This window comes from Polypterus senegalus, chromosome 1 (assembly GCF_016835505.1).
Source record: "Polypterus senegalus isolate Bchr_013 chromosome 1, ASM1683550v1, whole genome shotgun sequence".
In the NCBI taxonomy this organism is placed as follows: Eukaryota; Metazoa; Chordata; class Cladistia; order Polypteriformes; family Polypteridae; genus Polypterus; species Polypterus senegalus.
The window spans coordinates 76629585-76654391 of record NC_053154.1 but is presented as its reverse complement, the minus strand read 5'-3'; the positions used below and the strand labels follow the sequence as shown (position 1 = coordinate 76654391).

General features: G+C 40.3%; 1 pseudogene; it reads right to left on the bottom strand.

The window, feature by feature from the left end:
• Positions 1-1224: 1224 nt before the first annotated feature.
• On the bottom strand, positions 1225-18276 carry LOC120524490 (annotated as a pseudogene).
• Positions 18277-24807: the final 6531 nt, after the last annotated feature.

The following is a 24807-nucleotide window of genomic DNA, read 5'->3' as shown; positions in this document are numbered from 1 at the left end:
GATTTGCTTTAGATTAGCGTTCTGGGACTTGTATACTGTGGATGGCCTTTTTAGGTACATCCTTTTTGCTTATTCCTGCTCGTTTGATCATTTCTGTTCTATTTTTGATTTATTTCAATACATTAAAGATTCTTTGTGGGACTTGCCCTACAAAATAGAGTATGATGGTATTTGGAGATATATTTTGGGACTTTCTTTATATGTTTCACTTATAAAGCCAGTACCAATTAGTCAGAAGCCTACTGGTGGTAGTTGTGTCTGGCTTGCTTGGGTGAGTCTCTTTGAGGAGGGCTAGTGAGGTTCAGCAATTGTGGAGGCCTTACACCCTTTTCATCATGTTTCTGACTCCCAATTATGACAGTTGGTCAACATGCCCCTTTACAGGTTTAGTTTGAATGCCATTCTTGCCAGAGCACCATGTCTTCCACTGTTTTTTCAAAACTCCTTGCATGTAACACTCAGAACTGTAGTTGTTATTATGAATTTTCAGATGAATGGGTGAAAGGTTTCTAGTTGAATCTTTTTAGGCTGCTATTACTGAGACGTTCCTTCTAAACTTGAACTTGATGGAGGAAGAATATACAGCCTGGAATAATTCTACTTGAACTTGTAATGTACATTTTGCTGATATAAACATTACAACTTTAACAAGCAAGAGCGAGACCATTCATTCCATCAGGCTTGTTTGTTCAGCTAACCGTTAAGCTGATTTGAGCTGCAACATTATTTATTTGAAATTACAGCTTGCTGATGCAGTCGTTATAGCTGCTTGGTCTCACCTTTATAGTTCCAAGTTAAAATCCTTACACATTCTTCCATCTCTAACGTGTCCCCATACGACTGTGTGTGAGTGTATATGTGAAAGCGCCCTTTGATAGCACAGGATTAAATCAACAACAACAACATTTATTTATATAGCACATTTTCATACAAAAAGTAGCTCAAAGTGCTTTACATAATGAAGAATAGAAAAATAAAAGACACAGTACGAAAATAAGTCAACACTAATTAACATAGAATAAGAGTAAGGTTCAATGGCCAGGGTGGACAGAAAAAACAAAAAAAAATCCAGACGGCTGGAGAAAAAAATAAAATCTGTAGAGATTCCAAACCATTAGACTGCCCAGTCTCCTCTGGGCATTCTACCTAACATAAATGAAACCGTCCTCTTTGGATTTAGGATTCTCATGGAAGGGCTTGATGAAGATGGTCACGTAGAATTCTGCCTTTTAATCCATCCATCATTGTTGGAGCATCATGATGCTTTGAGTAGGTGGAGGTGGCGCAGGTCACCACCACAAAGAAACCGGAAAAAGAAACAGAAGAGAGAGTAGGGGTCAGTACAGATTTTAGAGCCACCATGAATAGTTATTATGATGAACTGAACATACAGAGTATCAGGATTAAGTTAAAGTGAAGTTATAAAAAGGCCATGTTAAAGTAATGTGTTTTCAGCAGTGTTTTAAAGTGCCCCACTGTATTTGCCCGGTGAATTCCTATTGGCAGGCTATTCCAGATTTTAGGTGCATAACAGCAGAAGGCCGCCTCACCACTTCTTTTAAGTTTTGTTCTTGGAATTCTAAGGAGACACTCATTTGAGGATCTAAGGTTACGATTTGGAATATAAGGTGTCAGACATTCTGATATATAAGATGGGGCGAGATTATTTAAGGCTTTATAAACCATAAGCAGAATTTTAAAGTCAATCCTGAATGACACAGGTAACCAGTGTAGTGACATCAAAACTGGAGAGATGTGCTCGAATTTTCTTTTCCTAGTTAGGATTCTAGCAGCTGCATTCTGCACTAGTTGCAAACGATTTATGTCTTTTTTGGGTAGTCCTGAGAGGAGTGCGTTACAGTAATCTAGTCTACTGAAAACAAAAGCGTGAATTAATTTCTCAGCATCTTTCAATGATATAAGAGGTCTAACTTTACTTATGTTTCTTAAGTGAAAAAATGCTGTCCTAGTGATCTGATTAATATGCGATTTAAAATTCAGATTACAGTCAACAATTACCCCTAAGCTTTTTACCTCCGTCTTGAATTTTAATTCTAATGTATCCAGTTTATTTCTAATAGCCTCATTGTATCCATTATTGCCAATCACTAAGATTTCAGTTTTCTCTTTATTTAACTTGAGAAAGTTACTATTCATCCATTCTGAGATACAAGTCAGACATTGTCCTAGTGAATCAAGAGAATTGGGGTCACCAAGTGCTATTGATAAGTACAGCTGTGTGTCATCAGCATAGATGTGGTAGCTCACGTTGTGCCCTGAGATAATCTGACCTAACGGAAGCATGTAGATTGAGAAGAGCAGCAGACCCAGGATAGAGCCTTGTGGAACACCATATTGGATATCATGTGTCTTTGAGTTGTAATTACCACAACTAAAAAAGAATTTTCTCCCTGTCAGGTAGGATTCAAACCAATTTAAGACACTGCCAGAGAGGCCCACCCATTGACTAAGGCGATTTCCAAGAATATTATGATCAATGGTGTCAAATGCAGCACTCAGATCTAAGAGGATGAGAACAGATAAACGGCCTCTGTCTGCATTCACCCGCAAATCATTTACTACTTTAATGAGTGCAGTTTCTGTGCTTTGATTTGTTCTAAAACCCAACTGAAACTTATCAAGAATAGCATGTTTATTTAGGTGGTCATTTAACTGCATAATGACTGCCTTCTCCAGAACTTTACTTAAGAAAGGCAGGTTAGAGATGGGTCTAAAATCCTGCCTTGATGTTGCTGTAATCTGTTTGGATCCATTCAGTCCTCAAATGGATTACTGTACGGTATATATTCACATATAAGTCGGGTCTTGTAACCCGAAAAATCTATTTTAAAATCAGTCCCTGACTTATACGCCCATTCAAAAATGCTACACATTTTTTTTACATCTTCTTGCCTCCTCAAATCTTGCATCAGTTTCTCAGATGCATCGAATTTTGTGGCGGCAGCTCAGTTACCATTTTCTTTCACTACTTCAATGATGTTTAATTTAAAACCAGCTTCATATTTTCTTCTGATTGAACGCTGAATTGTGGATATGGGATGCTGTTACTATAAAGGTGTATGAGGGTGTGAGATACAAAAAACACAAAACAGTGCAAACGTTGCTTCAGAATAGTTTGGGTATTACCGTGTGGTTACGTAGCCACGGTGGTCTGAAGCTACTGTGGACAACTCCTAACACATGCATTTTCATCACCAATCAAAGAACCACAGCAGATGTAGAAACACCGTAAAAATCTAGTAAGCCCCATGTTTTGGAAATTAGATGGAGCAATGATTCAGTCTTGAAGATGAAGTATGATAGAATTGTTGGGCAGCAGATCAGGAAACAAGGTGGAAATACCCTAAGATCAGGGGCCTCATGTATAACGCTGTGCGCAGAACTCACACTATAACATGTCACATATCAAAGTCGCCATGAAAAGGTGAGTCATAGGCCATCGTCTGAGTGTCATATGAAAGCTTATTAGGGTACAGAGAAAACAAAAGGCACACAGTGGGGCAAAAGCATGAAATGTCAACTTTAATCTCTAAATTTACACTTTAATCACGTAGTTTATTTTGTCATTAAAGTAGAACATCATAAACTTCATCTTAAAATCGTTTAATTTACTAGTTTCTCAAATCCCATCGTAACTAAAGTAGTACATTAAATGCTTTGTTTTGTATTTGATCTTCTATGTGCTCTGTGTGTGTGAATCACTACTTGCTTCTTAAACCGGCTTTTTCTTCCTCCAACAGGACACAGAATCCATTAAATTCATGATATTACAGCTCTCTTAATAATTAAAATACTGAGATGTGTACATCATATCATTTTCATGATGATAGGAGTTAAAGCATGTTATTAAACATGGGAACACGGTGGCGCAGTGATTCTTCATGTCTCAGGCAAGATGCTTGCTGCGCTGTGCGCGACCTTCGATGAAATACTTTATTGTAGCAGTACTGTCTCTTTCAAACATACTAACCCCCAATTCCTGTCCTTACTTTTCTTTCTCCAAATACCCAATCACCACACAATTAGCTCTGTAATAGACATTAAGCCATCTATAAGCTTAGAACACTGATTCTTCAAAACTTTTAAGGAACATTGAAATATTTTCATAGTACGTGTTTAATTATTCTATTAATCTATCCTTCCAGTGTCGCACCAGCACCAGCAAGAATACAGCGCGAGGCAGGAACAGTCCGTGAATGGAGCGCCAACCGTCTCCTCACATGTTTAATTATCTATACTAATAAAAGGCAAAGCCCTCACTCTCTCACTCACTGGCAGGCTCATTCCTTACAGCTTACTGACAAAAGTTGGGCAGGTTTCATTTCGAAATTCTACACGTAATGGTCATAACTGGAACCTATTTTTCTCCATATACTGTAATGGAATTTAGCTCGATGGCCGTGGGGGGCGGAGCTGCATGTGACATCATCACGCCACCCACATAATCACGTGAACTGACTGTGACCGCAGTGCGTAGAAAACAAGGAAGAGCTCCCAAAGAGTGCTGAAGAAAAACGCTGAATAATTTTTTCGCAAGATACAAGTTTAATGAGAAGACACGAAGTATAAACGAGACTTTGGATCACTTTGTAACGGAGTTAAAATTGCTGTAGCGAGAAACTTTTAAGTGCCGGGTCTTAGATAACATTAAATAAAGCCATGGACATCGCAACATCACACAATAGAGCAGCTCACGTGAACTGACTGAACGCAGTACGAGTGATCACTTCCATGCATCAAACCTGTTCAAAAAACTCATTACACAATTGACAAGGTAGGAAAAGAATATGCTCCGAGCTGAGCTCCACAGCTAACGCGGTCTTGCGGAAGCAACTTCGTCACACTGCCACCAAATACTCACAGAAAAATCCACAAGTTAATACACACGCTGTCTCTAGAGTTTCTCCACACTCAATGTATTCCTCGCATCTCCTTTATACCCTCTGATCTCCCATTTCAATTCAGATGCCTCCAATTTCCAGTAAGGCTCTCCTTCGCGATGACAATTAATAAGTCTCAAGGACAGACCCTACAAAAGGTTGCCATTGATTTCAGGCAAGATTGCTTTTCTCCGGAGAAGCTATGTAAAGGCTGCTTCACAAAAAACCAGTGGAGTGCCTTATATGAGCAGGCAGTCAGCTAAAGAAGGGAATCAATAAATATCTATAATCGTAATAAACAAACAAAAAATAGCGTACAAGCCGCGAATTAAATAAAGGAAATGGGTACCTGAACAGTAAAGTAACTCTCGAATAGCTACACAATAACTATAACAATCGTAATAAACGAACAATAAAACAGTACAGAATTGCGTAGCAAGGAGAAACGACGGCCTCATATGGTGTTCGTTTATAAATCAGCGGAGAAGCTGTGTGAAGGCAGCTAAACAAAAAAACAGCAGAGCGCCACACTCTGAATGTATTCCTCGCATCACCATTATACCCTCTGATCTCCCATTTCAATTGAAATGCCTCAAATTTCCAGTAAGGCTCTGCTTCGCGATGACAATTAATAAGTCTCAGGGACAGACCCTACAAAAGGTTGCCATTGATTTGAGGCAACATTGCTTTTCTCCTGGACAAAACTATACGTTGCATTCTCTAAAGCAATCTCAGTGCACAGCTTGGTCATATTATAACCGGAGTGCTGAACTGACAACGTGGTATACAAAGAGATCCTTAACAAATAGTTATTGGTATATTTTCCCTAAGTTTAAAAAGGTTTTCTTTTCTTCTTAATAAAAATTTAAAAGCAGTTCTTTGTCGCTGCGAAGCGTTCAGGGATTTTGCTATATACAGTATATATATATATATATGTAGATATACAGTATATGTATGTATGTATGTATGTGTATATATATATATATTTGTGTATATATATGTAGATATGTACAGTTATTACTATATATATATGTACAGTATATATGTGTCTGTGTGTGTGTATATATATATATATATATATGTGTGTGTGTGTGTATGTATGTATGTATGTATGTGTATGTGTGTTGTCAGGGATGCCAGGGCCAACAACCCGGCCGGGACACGTGAGGGACCGGATGTGGGTCTGCGCCCACCCTGGATCACATGGGGGCTGCCTTCCTGGTTGCTCTGGGGGCCACGGGTTAAGGGCATGGAAGCCCCACCCTGCAGGGGCCCATGGTCACCGCCAGGAGGCGCCCAATGCCTTGGGGACCTGTTCCCTCAGCACTTCCGCCACACCGGGAGCCACCTGGAGCTCATCCGGGAGAGAATAAAAGGGGCAGTCTCCCTTCATTCGAGGTAAGAGTCAGGTGGAAGAGGATGAGGCAAGAGAGGAGAGTGTAGGCGGCCCGAGAAGAAGGCATTTTGTGGCCAGGACTGTGTGTTGGGGTATTTGTGCACTAAATGGACTGAGTCTGTGTGACTTTATTGTGTAAATATTGTAAATAATAAACGTGTGGTGGTGAGTAACAACATGTCTGCCTGTATGTGTCCGGTTCAAGTCCACAGTGTATATATATGTACAGTATATTTATCTGTATGTATGTATGTATATGTGTGTGTGTATGTATGTATGTATATGTATGTGTATATATATGTTGATATGTGTATATATGTAGATTATATATATATAGATATGTGTATGTGTAGATATGTGTATATGTAGATATGTTTATATTTATATGTATATATGTTTATATGTGTGTGTGTGTGTGTATATATATATATACTAGCAAAATACCCGCGCTTCGCAGCGGAGAAGTAGTGTGTTAAAGAAGCAATGAAAAGAAAAGAAAACATTTTGAAAATAACGTAACCTGATTGTCAATGTAATTGTTTTGTCACTGTTGTGAGTGATGAGTGTTGTTGTCATATATATATATATATATATATATATATATACATATATATATATATATTTACACACACACATAAACATATATATATATACATATCTATACATATACACATATATACATACATATATATCTACATATATACACACACATATATACACACAAATACATACATACACACACATATATACACACAAATACATATATATATACATACATACACACACACATATATAAACATATATATACATATACATACATATCTACATATATACACACACAGCTATTTCGTATCAGTGCAATACGCTGTTTGTTAAAACGGTTGACTCCGCTCTTACGTGCAATAACAAATCAAATCATTCAGTTGTCTTTGCTCATATGTCATTTTAGAGCTGGACGCCTGGCATCTTTTTTTGGCCACAAGTTCGTTTCTGTTTGCTGTGAGGTTCTGTGTTGTGGAGATTCTCAGGATGGATTGCAGGTGCTCATCAGTGAGGCGACTCCTGTGTGCTGTTTTGTTAGTCTTTATCACTGAGAAGAGCTTCTCACACAGATATGTGCTACCAAACATGCACAAGGTTCGAGCCGCATGTAGATGGACTTTTTTTGTTCTTCAAAGTCACCAAAGCGCCGTGCAAACTCAGTGCGCAATAACTCTAGCATCGCAATAACTTGCAGCATCATAAGGTAGACTTGATTAACGCGGTGAGTGTTCGGCAAGGCAGCTGAAGCGCTGCATTATGGGATCTGTAGTTTATTGTGTTACCAGCGCTTCATATACCCGGGCCATTAATAACAATAATACAGTATATAAAATGATCTCGGGCGGATATAATTACACGCCGGGCGGATGTGGCCCGCCCTTGAGTTTGACACATATGGACTAAATAGAACTTGAAAAGATATATTTTTCAAATGTGATCGCGCAATTCAGATAGAGTTGACGCGCACTACAGCCTGCATGCCTCAATGAGTCATCCTCCCTCGCTCTTACTTTTTTACCGTTCATCTAATGAATACACTGAGTATGGCTTTACCAAAACAATCATTGATGGCGAATAAAGTATCCATTATTCGAGTATGTAGATCGGTATATATATATACATATATATATACCCGCGATCGCAGAGAGAAGTAGTGTGTTAAAAAAGGTAGAAAAAGAAAAGGGAACATTTTAAAAATAACGTAACATGACTGTCAATATACAGTAATTGTTTTGTGAGTGTTACTGAGTGTTGCTGTCATCAAGGATTTGATTATCATTATTTCTTTCAATCAGGTTCGTATTTGTAGGATGTGTTGTGTTCAAGTTACATTCCGTGTTTGTCAATCGTTGTAAAGATGACAGGTTTCATTCATCGATTCGTTTCTTACTGCATCAATAAACAGCTCGTCTTCTTCTTTATCTGAGACCTGACACACTGCATGCACGGTTTTTTTACACTGTCTTCCTTTAGCGGGACATTGACTTTTCCACCGTGTGCTTTGTTTCCGCAGTAGCTGGATTTATGAATATGCTTATCAGGCGCTTCATATTTTTGCTGCCTTTTCAATTGTGTAATTGGTTTTGTTCAGCGCTCTTTGGAACTGTTGCCTTTTATCTGTGCACTGCGTCAGTTCACGTGAGCCACTCGGTGTACATGCATTGAAGGTTCCCAGCTGTGCTGGTGCCATCTCCTGCTATGTCCATGGCTGTATTTAATGTTACCTTAGTCCTGGCACTTAAAACTTTCTCTCGCAGTTTCGCTGAGTTTGTGTCAAACACCACCATGACCATCTCATCTTCCTCTCCATAAGCACAGTCCTTCACCCATGAATATTTACCCGTGGCAGTTTGCTATTGGATTGCCGCTGACGGATGGCCTTATATGGGCAGGCACTAAATTACAAACGCCAGCGGCAGCCTGTCTATGAACTTAATTTAAAGTGTAGGTTTACATCGTGCTTTGTTTCCGAAGTAGCAGAACTCATCAATATGGTTGTATATGTCACTCGCTCGCTTCTTATTGTTTCGCTGCCTTCTCAATTATATAATGCATGTTTTCTTAAGCGCTTTTTTGAGGTCTTCCTGGTTTTCTATGTACTGCGTGATTACGTGGGATGCGTGATGATGTCACACGAAACTCCACCCCCACGGCGTTGAAGCTCATCTCCATTACAGTAAATGGAGAAAAACTGCTTCCAGTTATGACCATTACGCGTAGAATTTCGATATAAAACCTGCCCAACTTTTGTAAGGAAGCTGTAAGGAATCAACCTGCCAAATTTCAGCCTTACACCCACACGGGAAGTTGGAGAATTAGTGATGAGTCAGTGAGTGAGTGAGTGAGTCAGTGAGTGAGGGCTTTGCCTTTTATTAGTATAGATGACAGCAACACTCATAACAGTGACAAAACAATTACATTGACAATCATGTTACGTTATTTTTAAAATGTTTCCTTTTCTTTTTCATAACTTCTTTAACACACTACTTCTCCGCTGCGAAGCGCGGGTATTTTGCTACTTAACAATATAGATTATTTAAATGAAGTTAAAGTTTTACCTGTATAATATAATTAACATATTTTGCTGCAATTCATCTTAAAAATGATATCGTCATCATATGTAAATATGCGCTTTATAAAGTGGCTCAGGTTTTGCAATATTCTAACTGTAGTGCAAGTTCAGCTTCGAATGCAAAAAATTCGGAGACAGACTGGCTGCTTTGGAAGATGGAAGCAGAAGATATAATGTCAGAATTGAAGGTCTGCCTGAGAATCGAGAAAGTTCAAACCCTGTGAAATTTTTTTTCTAAAATAATCGGGGACGACTTTAAAGGAGAATCTGAGATAGCAGCGGCTTACTGTGTACGTGGATCAAACACCGTTAGACCCAGACTCAGATCTATTATAATTCGTTTTGAAAGATTATCATTTAAGCTAGAGGTGATGGCACTCCTCAGAAACAAGGAAGATATTATATATGAAAATAACCACATTCATATCTTCTCTGACTTTTCTCCAGCAACAGCTACTAAATGCGCAGCCTTCTACAACATTAAACAGCGGTTACGGCAAGCCAGCGTCAAATACAGCCTCTTGTATCTGAAAGTGGAAAGGCAGGGTCAATTCTATGTCTTCGCTAGCAAGGAAGAAGCTAAAAAGGAATTAAGAAAGCTGATCCCGGGACTATTCTGATACATAATAGTGAGTCATGGCGGTTAATGATAAAGCAAGGATTAATAATCTACTGTCTGATCTATTTGTTTAAAGTATGGGTTTTCATCAGCATATATTCTCATATATTCTCATTATTACTTAGTATTACTAGGCCGCTATCTATTTATGTTTTATTGTGCTTAATTACTTTTTCTTTTTTCTCTTTTCTTTTTTTTATTTTTTTTTTAGCTAATTATTTCATCTCTACCCTAAACGAGACTGTTCAATATCATACCCTTGGTTTATTGTTACTGCTATTACTGCATTAAGACTTGTTATGCTTATTCTGGACACATTTTTAACATCACCCCCCGGGTTTATTATCTGGGTGTATCATCTTAATGCACTAAAATTGCTGAAGACTATATATATATTTTAAGTGCAAAATTCTTTTTTTTTTTTTAGATTATATTAGTAATAGATATCTTTTAACCCTAAAATGCCGCTGCAAGGGGGCTTGTTTTGCTTTGGACATGCTCTGTCTCTGGGTATGTCAGAGGACTGGGAGTGTGTGAAGTGGGCTTTAGCCTACCTTGGGGAGGCAAAAAGGGAGGGTGGGGGGTTAAGGGGGAGAGAAAGGGAGCAGGCTTGATCTATACCTAATCTATCCTCTAAATCTTTATAATTATAACTACCAACGTAATAATAAGCTGCATGGCAACAACTCTAGGGGAAATAGGAAATTAAGGCCAAAGCTGTCTCACTTCCAGTTAAGACTATAAAATGACATCAAAAACTCAGAATCAGTTTCTCCATGATGGGACAGTTAACTTCGTAAGCTAGAATGTTAAAGGCCTGAATCACAAATTAAAGAGAAAGAAAGTACTCTCTCACCTAACAGGTCTAAATGCTAAAATAGTATTTTTACAGGAGACCCACTTACTAACTAATGGAGATAACATCGTCAAACACAAAAATATAATGCACACTTTCAGAGACTACTATAAATCCCTATATACTACTGAGTTAAAGAAGACAATACACAATCTAATGCATTTCTGGATACATTACAGATACCACAAATAGACACTTTTAGTGCGGAGGAACTTGATAAACCTCTGGTGTTATCAGAATTACTAGATGCTATAAAGTCACTCCAAGGTGGAAAGCAGCAGGCCCTGATGGCTACCCTGCAGAATTTTACAAGAAATTCTCCACTCAGCTAGCTCCCCTCCTACTAGCAACATTTACAGAAGCCAGAGATAACCAATCTCTTCCACAAACCTTTCGCCAAGCACTAATCACTGTTTTCCAAAACAAAATAAGGACTTATTACAATGTGCATCATACAGACCAATTTCACTTCTGAATAACGACGTTAAAATACTCTCTAAAATCATAGCTAGAAGGATGGAGAAAGTGCTCCCTCGGTAATATCACAAGACCAAACTGGATTTATTAGGGGCCGGCACTTATCTTCAAATCTTCGACGCCTGTTTAATGTAATATACTCACCAACTAAATCAAAAACACCATAAATATTATTATTGTTGGATGCAGAAAAAGCATTCGACATGATTGAATGGAAATACCTTTTACTACATTGGAGAAGTTTGGGTTTGGCCCAAACATTTGTGCATGGATTAAATTACTGTATACTAACCCAGAAGCTTCAGTTTGCATCAACATTTGCTCAGACTACTTTAAACTAGAACGTGGCACTAGACAAGGATCGCTGTTTGCGATTGCCATTGAACCACTGGCAATACATTGTCGAAATACTGATCAGATAAAGGGGATTAGCAGAGAAGGACTGGAACAGAAAATCTCATTATATGCAGATGATATGGTACTGTATATATCGGACCCAGAAAATTCTGTGCCTGCAGTCTTAGCAGCACTCACAGAATTTCAAAAGATCTCTGGTCTCAGAATTAATCTGAATAAAAGTGTACTCTTTCCAGTGAATTCTCAAGCATATAATATTAGATTAGATACCCTACCTTTTATCATTGCAGAACAGTTTAAATACCTAGGGGTAAACATCACAAGTAAACATAAAGCTCTTATCAACAAAATTTGCGTCTGCATGGAAAAAATTAAACAAGACTTGCATAGATGGTCAACCCTTCATCTCACACTAGCTGGAAGAATTAACACTGTTAAGATGAATATTCTTCCTAAGCTCCTTTTTATTTCAAAACATCCAATATACATTAATAAATCATTCTTTAAGCAATTAGATTCAACAATAACCTCATTTATTTGGAATTCAAAACATCCACGCATCAAAAGAGCGACCCTACAAAGACAAAAGGCAGAAGGCGGCATGGCTCTACCTAACTTCCAGTTTTATTACTGGGCAGCAAATATACAGGCGATAAGAACCTGGACACAAATAGAAGAACATACACAGGCTTGGACCGCAATAGAAGTAAAATCCTGCAGTACTTCTTTGTATTCCTTGCTCTGTGCTCCAATAAACACACGTTATCGGCAATACACTAATAACCCAATTGTGCTCCACTCACTTAGAATCTGGAACCAATGTAGAAAGCATTTTAAGACGGAGAAGCTTCTATCTGTGGCACCTCTGCAAGAGAACCACCTCTTTCAACCTTCACAAACATATGCAGTTTTAATATCTGGAAAAATTTGGAATTAACTTGCTTAGAGATCTTTATATAGACAACGTCTTTGCATCCTATGAACAATTACATTCCAAATTTAACATTCCAGCTACACATTTCTTTCACTATCTTCAAATCAGGAACTTTGTTAAACAGAACCTTCCAGATTTTCCTCATCTTGCACCCTCATCCATGCTGGAAAAAATATTGCTCAATCTCAAGAACTTAGACTCCATCTCTACAATATATAAAATCATTTTACAATCCCTCCTTTCAAAGATCCAAGAGGACACTGGGAAAAAGATCTCTCAATTAATATATCAGAAAAGGAGTGGAAAGTAGCAATGCAGAGAATTCACTCGAGCTCCATATGCGCAAAGCATACAATTATACAACTCAAAATTATATATCGAGCACATCTGTCTCGACTAAAACTCTCCAAAATGTTTCCAGGGCATGATCCAACATGCGAAAATTGCAACCAAGTCCCAGCCTCACTGGGTCACATGTTTTGGGCCTGCACCAAATTAACATTATTCTGGACAAAAATTTTTAATTCAGACAGCCTTGGACTCACAATCCCTCCTAACCCATTAACAGCTGTGTTTGGGGTTCTTCCAGAGGGATTAAAGTGAAGAAGGACAAACAAATTGTGATTGCATTCACTACACTTTTGGCATGCAGACTTATTCTGATTAACTGAAAGAACCCAAACTCAGTCAGTGGGAAACCGATGTGTTATATTATTTGAAATTAGAAAAAATCAAATACTCAGTTAGAGGATCGTACAGACTTTTTCAAAACATGGCAGGATCTAATCAGTAATATTTTAAAATAAGTTCATAAAGCACAGAGAATTTATTAATTTAGGTATGTTTACAAGCCTTAAATTTACGTTTGGCTTGCTCTCTCCCTCAGGGTGGGGATTGATTTGTTCTTAACTTAATTTTTCTTTTGTAAAAATTTGATTGCTTTGTATGGATTGCAATAAAATTAATAAAAAGGAGAAAAAAAATAAGTACAAACAGTTCTACAAGGAGCAATTGATGGACTGATTGAGTGCGTTTAGAGTTCTTGGGATGAAACTGTTTCTGAACCGCGAGGTCCATACAGAAAAGGCCCTGAAGCGTTTGCCATATGAGAGCAGATCAAATAGGCAGCATGTGCTTAATGCTGTACACTAATAATTCTTTTTCTGATCAGCTGCTGTAGAGCTGTGATGCCACACTCAGATACAGTGATATAAATACTCTGAGTGGTGCAGTGAGAGTAATATGGAAAAAGATAATCCGCTGTGGCAACTCCTAACGGGAGCAGCTGAAAGAAGAAAAAGAAGGTGCAGAGAGAGTAACAACGCTAAAGCAGCTATGGTATTTGGAATACTTTGGCTATTCCCTGGACCATTATATTGTTACAAGTTAATTACAATCAGATGCATTACACTAATAAACAATATGCAATTGGTTTCAGTGTATATAATAAAGCCGCATCAGGGGTGTGGATCTAAAAAAGAAAGGGTAACCACACTGGAACAGTAGCACCTCTTTGATGCTGGGTGCCGACAGTTTGCAAAACCGAGCGGAGAACTTGCGTACGCCAGGGTTGGAGCTACCATGAAAATGTGCGTGGCTTTACGCCAAGTTTAGGTTTTATACATAAGCGATTTGAGCGTGGAAGCGTTCGTACGCAACATTTACTTATTACTCAGAATCAGTTAGTGAGCAAGAGTCTGTGATCCTTTAAGTTCATGATTTGAAAATCTGGCCTTTTCTTGTCTAGTTTTGTATTTAGTGTAAACCACTTTGGTAAGGTGACATAAGGTGACATAACCCCTCAATTCTTGGTTGATTTATTATATTTCTGTGTTCTCTGTTCTTTTTAAGTAACCAAAAAAAGCAAAGTGAATTTGATGTCTGATATTATGATATGGACTACAGGCCCAATGTCGCTTTGTGAGCCTGACAACTAAGTAATCTCCATGCCATGGCCTCCTTAGTTACCATTTCACAAACTAAGTGTTTATGGATGATCCCATAATATTGTCTGATGTGGAGTTTTTGACCTTGGTTAAAATGTTGGGAATTCATTGGAGTTCTTTTGATCAAAACTGTAAAGAAATAAAAAAGTTAATATAACAAATAAATAGTAATGTATTTGTCATGACTAGGTTTTATGTGATTTCATTTGGTCTTGATAGCTATTTTTTTGGGTCTTTATATCACTGCCATTTTGGGAACTGTTGTTGTTTCTGCTTACCATGTTGCTAGGGGTGTGGCATCTGGGGTCATGACCCATGATGAGATAGGATAAAAAGTAAGCCATGGTTCTTTTTTCATCCGATCTGCAGATACCATCTTCCTAAATAAATCTTTTGTTATAGTGCTTCTTGTGAGCTTCATTTGGTTTGACCACTTTTTTCGACTTTGATTTTTGTCTCTTCTTAGAAATGGATTGTTAATCTTATTTTAATTTATTTTGGCTTAAGTTTTATGTGCTTCATCCAGTTTAGCTCAGGGAAAAAAAATCATCTGTTTCATTCTCAGCAGGACAATATTAAACAAAGAAATAGACTCAAACATATTGGACAGAGAAGCTGGTCTGCTAGTTAACTTCTTCATCCTGGCGTTGTGTCCCGCTTGATCGCAGGGTCCGCTCTGTTGCAACATCGTCTCCATTTGGCTCGGTCTAAAGCGTCTTCTGGGGTGACATTGGCGATTTTCATGTCTTCGCTGATCCGGTCCATCCACCGCTTCTTTGGTCTTCCTCGTGGTCGTCGTCCTGCGGGTCGAGCCGCATTGCCGTTCGCGCCACCGAGTTCTGGTCACTTCGGGTGACATGCCCGTACCACCGCAGCCTTGCCTCTCGCATCTTTTCTACAATTGGCGCTATGCCCATTCGCCTTCGGATGTCGGCGTTCATGATACAGTCCCATCTTGTTAGGCCCAGGCTCCAGCGAAGCATACGCATCTCCATGGTGCTTAGGGCTTGTTCGTGCTTCGCAGAGGCTGGCCAGCACTCTGATCCATATAGGGCAACTGGGCGGACCACTGATTTGTAGATTTTTGACTTCAGGCTGTCCGGCATGCGGCGGTCGCAGAGCACGCCAGTGACTTGGCGCCACTTGGCCCATGCGGCGTTGATTCTTGCGCGGACGTCGGGTGACAGGTCACCGTCGTGGCTGATGACAGCGCCAAGGTACTTGAATTCGTAGTCTTCTTCAGGTCTTCCTCCCCGATCTTGATGGTACCATCGGTTTGCAGGCCACATTCCATGTATTCGGTCTTTTTAATATTCAACTTCATGCCGTTGGTGTCTAACCGGTCCTTCCACCGTTGGGCCTGTTGCTGTAGGGCTTCGAGTGTCTCGTCCGAGAGGAAGACGTCGTCCGCATACAGCAGCGTCCATGGGTGGGGGGTCTGGAGGTCCGCCGTTGCTGTGTCCATACACAAAATGAACAGGAGCGGCGATAGCGCTGATCCCTGGTGCACGCCCACATTGATGGCGAAGGGCGGTGATGTTCCCACTGGGCACCTGACCATGCTGGTGACGTTGCGGTACAGGAGCTTGACCCAGTTGGCGTATGCTTCTGGTACACCGTGCGCCGTAACGCATGCCAGATGAGGTCATGAGGCACTCTATCAAACGCTTTCTCCAGGTCCAGGAAGGCCATATGGACACCTTTGTTCTTTTCTCGATGTTTCTCCAGTAGAAGGCGGGGCATGGATTGCATCGGTTGTTCCACAGCCTTTGACAAAGCCGCATTGATTTGGCGTGATGGTGACGATATGGCGGAGGCGGGCGTCCAAGATCCGCTCGAATATCTTCATTGTGTGGCATAGGAGGCGGATTGGGCGATAGTTGGAGCACTCGGCCACGTCGCCTTTGCCTTTCCAAATGGGCACTGTTATGCTGGTGGTCCAGGCCTTGGGGACTTCGCCTCCTCTGACGATTTGGTTGAAGAGGTCGCATAGCGTCGCGGCTCCACGTTGCCCAAGCAGCTTCCACACTTCAGCAGGAATGTCATCAGGTCCGGTCGCCTTCCCTTCTTCATCTTCTTGACAGCAGTTGTGACTTCTGCGATGGTAATTGGCGGACGGGGCCAGAGGCGGGTCGGCACTGCTGATCGGCGGGTGTGGGAATTCTTCATTGCTCACTCTGGAGTAGTAATCGCTCCAACGCTGGAGGATGGCGGGCGGGTCCGTAAGACTAGGTGTTGGTCGTCCCTGATATGCTTGACCTGGCCGATATCCTGGGTGAGCGATGGCATATTGGCAAGGCGATAGATCTTGTTCGCCCTCCAGGCGTGTCCAACTCCTCGTAGAGCTTGCTATAGTGAGCGCTTTCGCTTTGCGACAGCACTCTTCGCCATCAACTTGGATGTTCTGTATTGTTGGTAGTCTTCATCGTCTCTGGACTGGAGCCACTTCTTCAGGGCTTTCTTCTTCGCTTTGATGGGTTCTTGCACTTCTTCGTTTCCACCACCATGTTTGTTTATCGATGAATTTTCTTCCGGTTTCGTCCGTCCAAGGGTTGCGGACGCAGCTTCGGAGATCTGGCTGGAGATGGCATCCCAGGTGTCCGCTACTGGCTGGTCAGGGTCCACGTCCATGCGGGCGAGCTCTTTTGTAAGCTCTTGCTTCCACTATTTGATCTTTTCGGGCGGTTGTTGTTCGTACCATTCGACGCTGGCCAAGGTCTAGGTGTAGGTCCATGACTAGCAGCCGGTGTTGGGGGGCGACGTTTGTTGATGGGATCACTTTTACGTCAGGACCAAGTTGAAGTGACACCTCCGAAAGAGCCAGTAGTCGATCTGGGTGTCTCGGCCGCCGCTGGAGTATGTTATCTGATGCATTTGCTTCTTTTTGAAGAAAGTGTTGACTATGGCGAAATCATGGGCCTCTGCGCAGTCCAGCGCTCGTGTGCCATCGCCGTTACGGGCTCTCGTCCTTTGGCCCCATGGACCCGTTCGTATCCGGTTCGCTCTTGACCCACGTGGCCGTTGAGGTCGCCACCGACAGCTACGTGTTCTTCGGGGGCAAATGATCGTAGGTGGGCGTCGAGGCTTTCCCAGAATCGGTCTTTCTCGTCGTCGGGGCAATTGGTTTGGGGCGCGTAGCACGATACAACTTCGAGCACGGCTGAGCCAGTGTCGATCTTGAGTGACATGAGGCGGTCTGAGACTCGGCTGACTTCTACGACGTTGTCTTGTAGCTTCTGGCAGATCACGATTCCCACGCCGTTTTGTGCTTGTGCGCCGTTGTAATACAGTTTGAAGCCTTCGCCGATGTCTCTGGCTTTTGATCCTTTCCATTTCGTCTCTTGAATACAGGCGATGTCGACACGACGGGTCTTGAGTGCGTCGGCCAACTCGCGGCTTCTTCCGGTCATGGTGCCGATGTTGAGGGTCCCACACCGTAATCGTAGTCGTGGTCGGACTTGCTTCTTTAGCCTGTCCCGTCCTTGGGCAGGTAGCCTTCGTCCACTTCTCACGCGCTCAGGCGAGGGCGGCGTGCGTCGCCTGCAGGGGACGCCCTAGCATCATCGTCCAAATGTTGAGCCGTTGTTGCATATGATGCGACTGAGGGGGGGGGTCCGTCGATCGCGCGTCGCTCCGCCTGACGTCGACGACCCTCACCGTTGGCCAACTTCCCATGGGGTCGTTGTTTCCAGCCGGCACCGCGAGGAGGTGGTGATGGGATTTTGCCAGCCTTGGTCTGCTAGTTAACAGCCGTCAGATATTCAGTGTCAGGGATGCCAGGGGCAACGACCCGGCCGGGACGCCGTGAGGGACCGGAAGAGGGTCAGAGCCCACCCTGGATCACGTGGGGGCCGCCTTCCTGGTTGCTCTGGGGGCCACGGGTACAGGGCATGGAAGCTCCACCCTGTAGGGGCCCGTGGTCACCGCCAGGAGGCGCCCCAATGCCTTGGGGACCTGTTACCCCAGCACTTCCACCACACCAGGAAGTGCTGGGGGGAAGATTTAGGATGGCACCCGGAGAGCTGCCGGGAGGACAGCCGGCACTTCCGCCATGCTGGGGCGTGGCCAGCAGAGGAATGCCGGGAACACCTGGGACTGTTTAAAAGGGGCCGTCTCCATTCATTCAGGGCTAGAGTCGGGTGGAAGGAGGACAAGGCAGAAGAGAGTGGAGGCGGCCCGAAGAGAGGCATTTGAGTGGCCAGGACTGTGTTGGGGTTTGTGCACATTATTTGGGTCTGTGTGACCATTGAACAATTGTAAATATTGTAAATAAACATGTGGTGGTTAAGAAATAACATGTCCGCCTGTCTGGTGTTTCCACTGATTTAACCATATGATCTAGCACTGCTACTTCACAGTTTCAGGATCCTTAATCTCATTCTTGGTCCGATCCCTGCTTAAGCGTAGGCTGTTTTTATTCCATGTGGCTGCATATGTTTCCTACAGACACTCCAGTTTGCTTCCATATGGGTAAAGAATGTGCCTGTGACAGTCCGGCCCAACATCCTGAGTCTCTCACAAGTATTGCAACTAACTTTTCTGGTCTTGTTGCCTATGCAGTAGTTTTTTTGAAGCACTTTCTGATTTAGACTTCTATTAAAGTTATGTTTTTTAAATTGAAACTTCTTTACAATGCTGACAAGAGAAAACATCAAAGAATGGCTTATTGGCTTACATTTAAGATAACTTTCAACTGAAACAATATGTACTGTATATCTGTAACAATAAAAGAAGAAAGAAGCGTAAATATATGAACATAATTCAAAATCAGATGGGAGCAGGAATAAAATACAAAAATAACAAAAAACCATATAAAAACAAAAGTGCAAGTCAGGGAATACTTATTTATGAAACCTAACGTGAGTTCTTATGAGATGGACTGTTACATTTGTTAGCAGGATGTCAAAAATTTTGGATATTAAAATTTCTGGATATTAACAATATAAAGTCTTCTAATTTCAAATGTTTGTTGCTTTGAGGTACTTATAGAACATCAACATGCATTTTTCACAAGAAATTCAGAAACATTTGCACATAAGCAAATATATTGAACACCATGCAGACCTGAAAATAGAGAAAAATGTCCCATGGTAAATAAAGCATTGGAAAAATACACCCTGTAATGGTTTACACATCCTTAGTTTGTTTTAATTATAATTTTTTTAAAAAGTCATTATTCTTGAGCAGCTCCTTTCAATTAATCATAGGAATTGATTAGGAAATACAGACAAATCAATTCAGCAGAGCTCAATTGGAGAGGCAAATCACATGCATGATGCTATCAGCCTCTTTGGTACAGATATTTAAAATGCACGTGTGATGCCGCCAGACTCCTTCATTTAGATGTTTGAAGCACATGTGAAAGTACCGCCTGTCTGATTCATGATATTTCTAGTTAGATCTAAATAATAATCAGCAAAAGAGAACTCTGTCATCGATCATAACCTCATTCATCATACAACAGAGTAACAACACATTTATATTAGAATATATTGTTTGTTTTGTTCAATTCATTATTGCAATTGCCTTAAACAGAATACATAAACATTATATTAAACTAATACATTTATGTCCCCTTGTACATTCAAAATGGAACCTTATAAAAATATTATTCTAAACTTCTATTATCTGCTTTCAACTTTACTCTAGTGCACACATTTTATAGCTCATTGAAAGCAGACAGCATATATCATTCATCTATTCTTTTGAGGTCCAACTGAATCATTACCCGAGAACGAGTGACACAATTCTCATTTATTTCAGCTCACAAATAATTTACATGATTCCCATTCATTTTGATTTATAAACAAGTCTCATGATTCTTGATTATTTGAATTGTGAACGGATTCATTGCCTGAGACTGAGTTACACAATTCTCATTTTCTTGTGATTCTGCAATGTAATGTCTTATTTTAATTATAAAATGTTTTATCATACTTTGTGAACTGAAACAGGACAGTGTCATATGAAGTATCATTATGGTACATATACAATTAATTATATATGCATGTTTGTGTATGTGTGTGGGTGAATTATTATATTTATTATTATATTATATATTTGTGATGCCATCACAGGTGACTTATGAACTCACTTAAACGGGTAGTTCTAAAAGATCGAGTCAGTAAAGTGAACTCAGTTGCCCATTCCCATTAATCTTATGGTTTTGAACTTCATGTTCTTTACAGTTCAGGCCCAAGATGAACTTTGTTTGCTGCCATCCTGATTAGTCAAAGGATCTCAGTCTGTTCCTGAAATTGATGAGTTATTGTGACTGTGAATTCTTCCTTCCATTCTTTTCATTTTATTACTTTGGTTTGTAGACTCTAAATTTATTAAAAGTCAGCCTGGGTTAGTGGAGACAGTTCTAATGTAATGGGTGCCAAAGTCCCAAATTTAAAAATGAAAATGCCTGCAGATATTTGATAATGAGTGGTAACATTGTTAAAAAATATAATGAACCAAAATACTTGACTTATATGTGAGCACAATATGTGGAGTGGAAGTTTCTGCAGCACTGCTAACATTCGTCTGTGGAAATGTAGACACAATGCATTTTATTTTGCAAGTAGCGATTAACATTGATGCAAACAAAAAAACAATGTTATTTGCCTTCAATATATAAATTACGAATCACAATGTAAAATACTGCAATAATCTACTTTATCAATTTTCTCTTCCCAGCTATCACATAACTTAGTAAATTATTTAATGCATTTATGATTCTTTTGGGTGAATTTTACTATGGTCACCTGTCATCTGTGCTCCTATGTTCCAGTTGAAGATCTCTTTTTAAAATAACAGCTGGCAATAACATCACTAATTTCCCTCAATAACTTCTCTATCTCTAAACTCTTCTGTTATGTCACCACTTTAGATGAAGGCATTGAGTGGCTTTCATCTGTCAATATTACAAGAATGCTGATTACAATTTTTTAAATAAACAGTTCCGATGACTAATTTAATATGTTTGCTTTTTTACAAGTCTCTATGTGTCCTTCCCAACATGTGGTTAGTGTGTATGGAAGGCTTGTAATGAAAATGTTTATACAATTTTTTTTTGTTGTTGTTAATTTTAAATTTCTCGCGTGTTTAAGTTATTTCTGCTGGTTTCGATTGTAATTTTCTGATTGCATTCTCTCTCATTAAATGTGCTTGTAGTAAGTTCCTTGTTCTTTGTGGCTGAAGCCGCAGGAGGTGGGGCCACCCTGATGTCATGACTCCTGAGCCCTCCTTCTGGCTATTTGTCTGCTGAAAAGACTTAGGAGACGGAGATCATTTGTGGTGCTTGGATTATTCTTCTGACTGTGTATTGGGATTTTCAGGGTTGAATCTTTTTACTAGCATAGTCAAAGGTGAAAAGGTCATGCTTAAACTACAGAGTCTCACAGGCAGTTGCAATACATATAATGCATGGAAGAGTGCTGCCAGGGGGATTGAAGTTTAGAGGAATGTTACTCTGGTATTCTGTCAATGACCTCGGGCATGGGTGTTTATTTTATCTTGGTGTTGTATTGTATCTGATTTTTTTTTAAAAAGCTCCATGAATGAAGGTTAGCGAAATGTTGCCCGTCCAAAAATCTTTGCCATCCTAGGCAACTGCCTAATTCACCACTATGCTTGGGATTTCGCTGTGGGTTGCCTTTCTAGCCCTTTTAAACTTTTCTTTGCATTGTTCTATTTTTGTAAAAGTATAATATGTAGGGGTGGCACGGTGGAGCAGTGGTAGTGCTGCTGCTGCCTCGCAGTTAGGAGACCTGGGTTCGCTTCCCGGGTCCTCCCTGCGTGGAGTTTGCATGTTCTCCCCTTGTCTGTGTGGGTTTCCTCCGGGCGCTCCAGCTTCCTCCCGCAGTCCAAAGACATGCAGGTTACATGGATTGGCGATTCTAAATTGGCTCTGGTGTGTGGATGTGTTTGTGTGTGTCCTGCGGTGGGTTAGCACCCTGCCCAGGATTGGTTCCTGCCCTGTGTTGGCTGGGATTAGCTCCAGCAGACACCCGTGACCCTGTGTTTGAATTCAGCGGGTTGGAAAATGGATGGATATAATATGTAGTATTATTTATTATTATCTTCCATTTATAAAGGTTCTTTGTTTTCCCTTTTCATATAAGACGTGGTCATCCCTCCTCTTTTGGGGCTTTTATAATATTTTTATTATTTAAATTTGAGGCATAAATTTATTTTGGGCCTGTAAAGCCAGAGGCAGGCCACTGCAGCTGGGATTTAGCCCATTGGGTGATGACTTTTCTTATAATGCACAAGAAGCTTGGCAAGGCTATTAAAGCATTCTGGGGGCCTCACACCTCTTTTACTATGTGATAGACTTCACATCATATCAAAATTTAAAGAAAACAATACACACATAAAGATCTCTACTCCACAGACTCCATTGAAAACTACTGCGACCACCTGCAACACCTCGAAATAAAGGCTACTAGTGGTCTTACAGTACTAATATAATGGTAGTCTAGCCTCTTGGGATTCCACACATAAAATGCAAAGAATAAATTAAACTTCAAAACACAATACATGTATAATAAGTAATAAATAAACTACAGGTGATAATTAAACTCTGTTAACATGTGCAATGAATGTGTTACAATTTTCTGTGATTACATTTTTTTAATTTTCTAAATGCGTTAATTTCATTTGGTCAATTTGGCCGGACTTCACACTTAATAAAAGAGCGGCTAGTGAATCCAGGTCTAACAATAGCACTTGATCATGTCCTTTGTTGTTTTTTATAATGGTCTTCATCCACAAACACCAGTAGAGTTGCCACTCATCCCTTGTAATAAGGGATTGTCTCATACTGGAACATAAAATACAGCATACCGTACTGAATCAGTAAGGGACATGATTTGTCCTGTATTCTAATACACATTGTTTTATATATACGTTAGCTCATCAAAGTGCAATTAAGTTATTAAAGGCTAATAATGAGATTAAGGATCCTGAAACTGTGAGGTTGCAGTGCTAGAGAATGATTAAGATTAAACAAGTGGAGTGAATGAGTTTCAGAAGCACTGCACGCTGAGTGAAATTGACAAGATCAACATTCTTATTGCAATTAATGCTAAAAAAAAGGTCACATTGTACAGTATTGAAGAACACCCAGAACAAGACAATACACGCACCATAAACATTAGCAGACATCACCACAATATCTGTAATCTAAGCCTGCCTGTAAAAGAGGCTGTCAAGAGATACAGTGTAGGACTGAGTGGGAAACAAAATGTCAGTGTGTCAATATAAATATGTTTGCCATTGAGATGTTTCAGTCGTCTATGTAGGGATATCTGATGTGAAACAGCACAGTGCAGGTGCTACCCACGTGCAAGCATCTAAAGAGCAGATGACAGAGTGGAATAGTCTGATTACTTATACGTACCTCACTCAGATGTCCTCAATGCAGACACAGCATGTTGTTGTTGTTTAATTACTGTAATTGTATGTTATCTACTGTAGCCTACATTACAACTTACATCAGCCTATATCCTACTGAAACTAAGAAAACTAAGCAATAATCAGTGCAGATGCATATGCTACTATTTTCGACCATTTGGGCTGAATGTTAAGATAATTAGGTTTATTTTAGAATTCATAAATGATACATTCAATGACAATGTGCAATTTAAAAAATCGAAATAAACAGCCATATCAGATACATATTTACAAGTTTTTTTTCAGTCAAATCTTTACTCATTTTAAAGCTTAATCTATTCGCATTTTCAGTCTAATTAATGACTTCTCCATTCCTGTTAACTGCCACGAAGTTGACTCATGTGACTTACACAGTTAAACACAACGTCCGCTCGAACAGTGCTGATTGTGCACAAAAGCCGAACATGTCCAAATTGTATTTATTGTTTTTTCCCAAATATTATAGCAATCCCCATGGGTGGGGAGGGGAGATGTTTGGTGGTCATTGTTTCTGTTACGGAAAATTGTTCCAAAAACGAACTGAAATGATTTACCAATTATTACTTTTAATCGTTTGATTCAGTTTATTAATTGAGCATCAGCTCTAAAATAAACATAAAAATATCACCACGAATTGCATAAATCCAACCATCCATCCTCTTCCGCTTATCCAGGGTCAGGTCGCGGGGGCAGCAGCTTAAGCAGAGAGGCCCAGACTTCCCTCTCCCCGGCCACTTCTTCCAGCTCTTCTGGGAGAATCCCAAGGCGTTCCCAGGCCAGCCG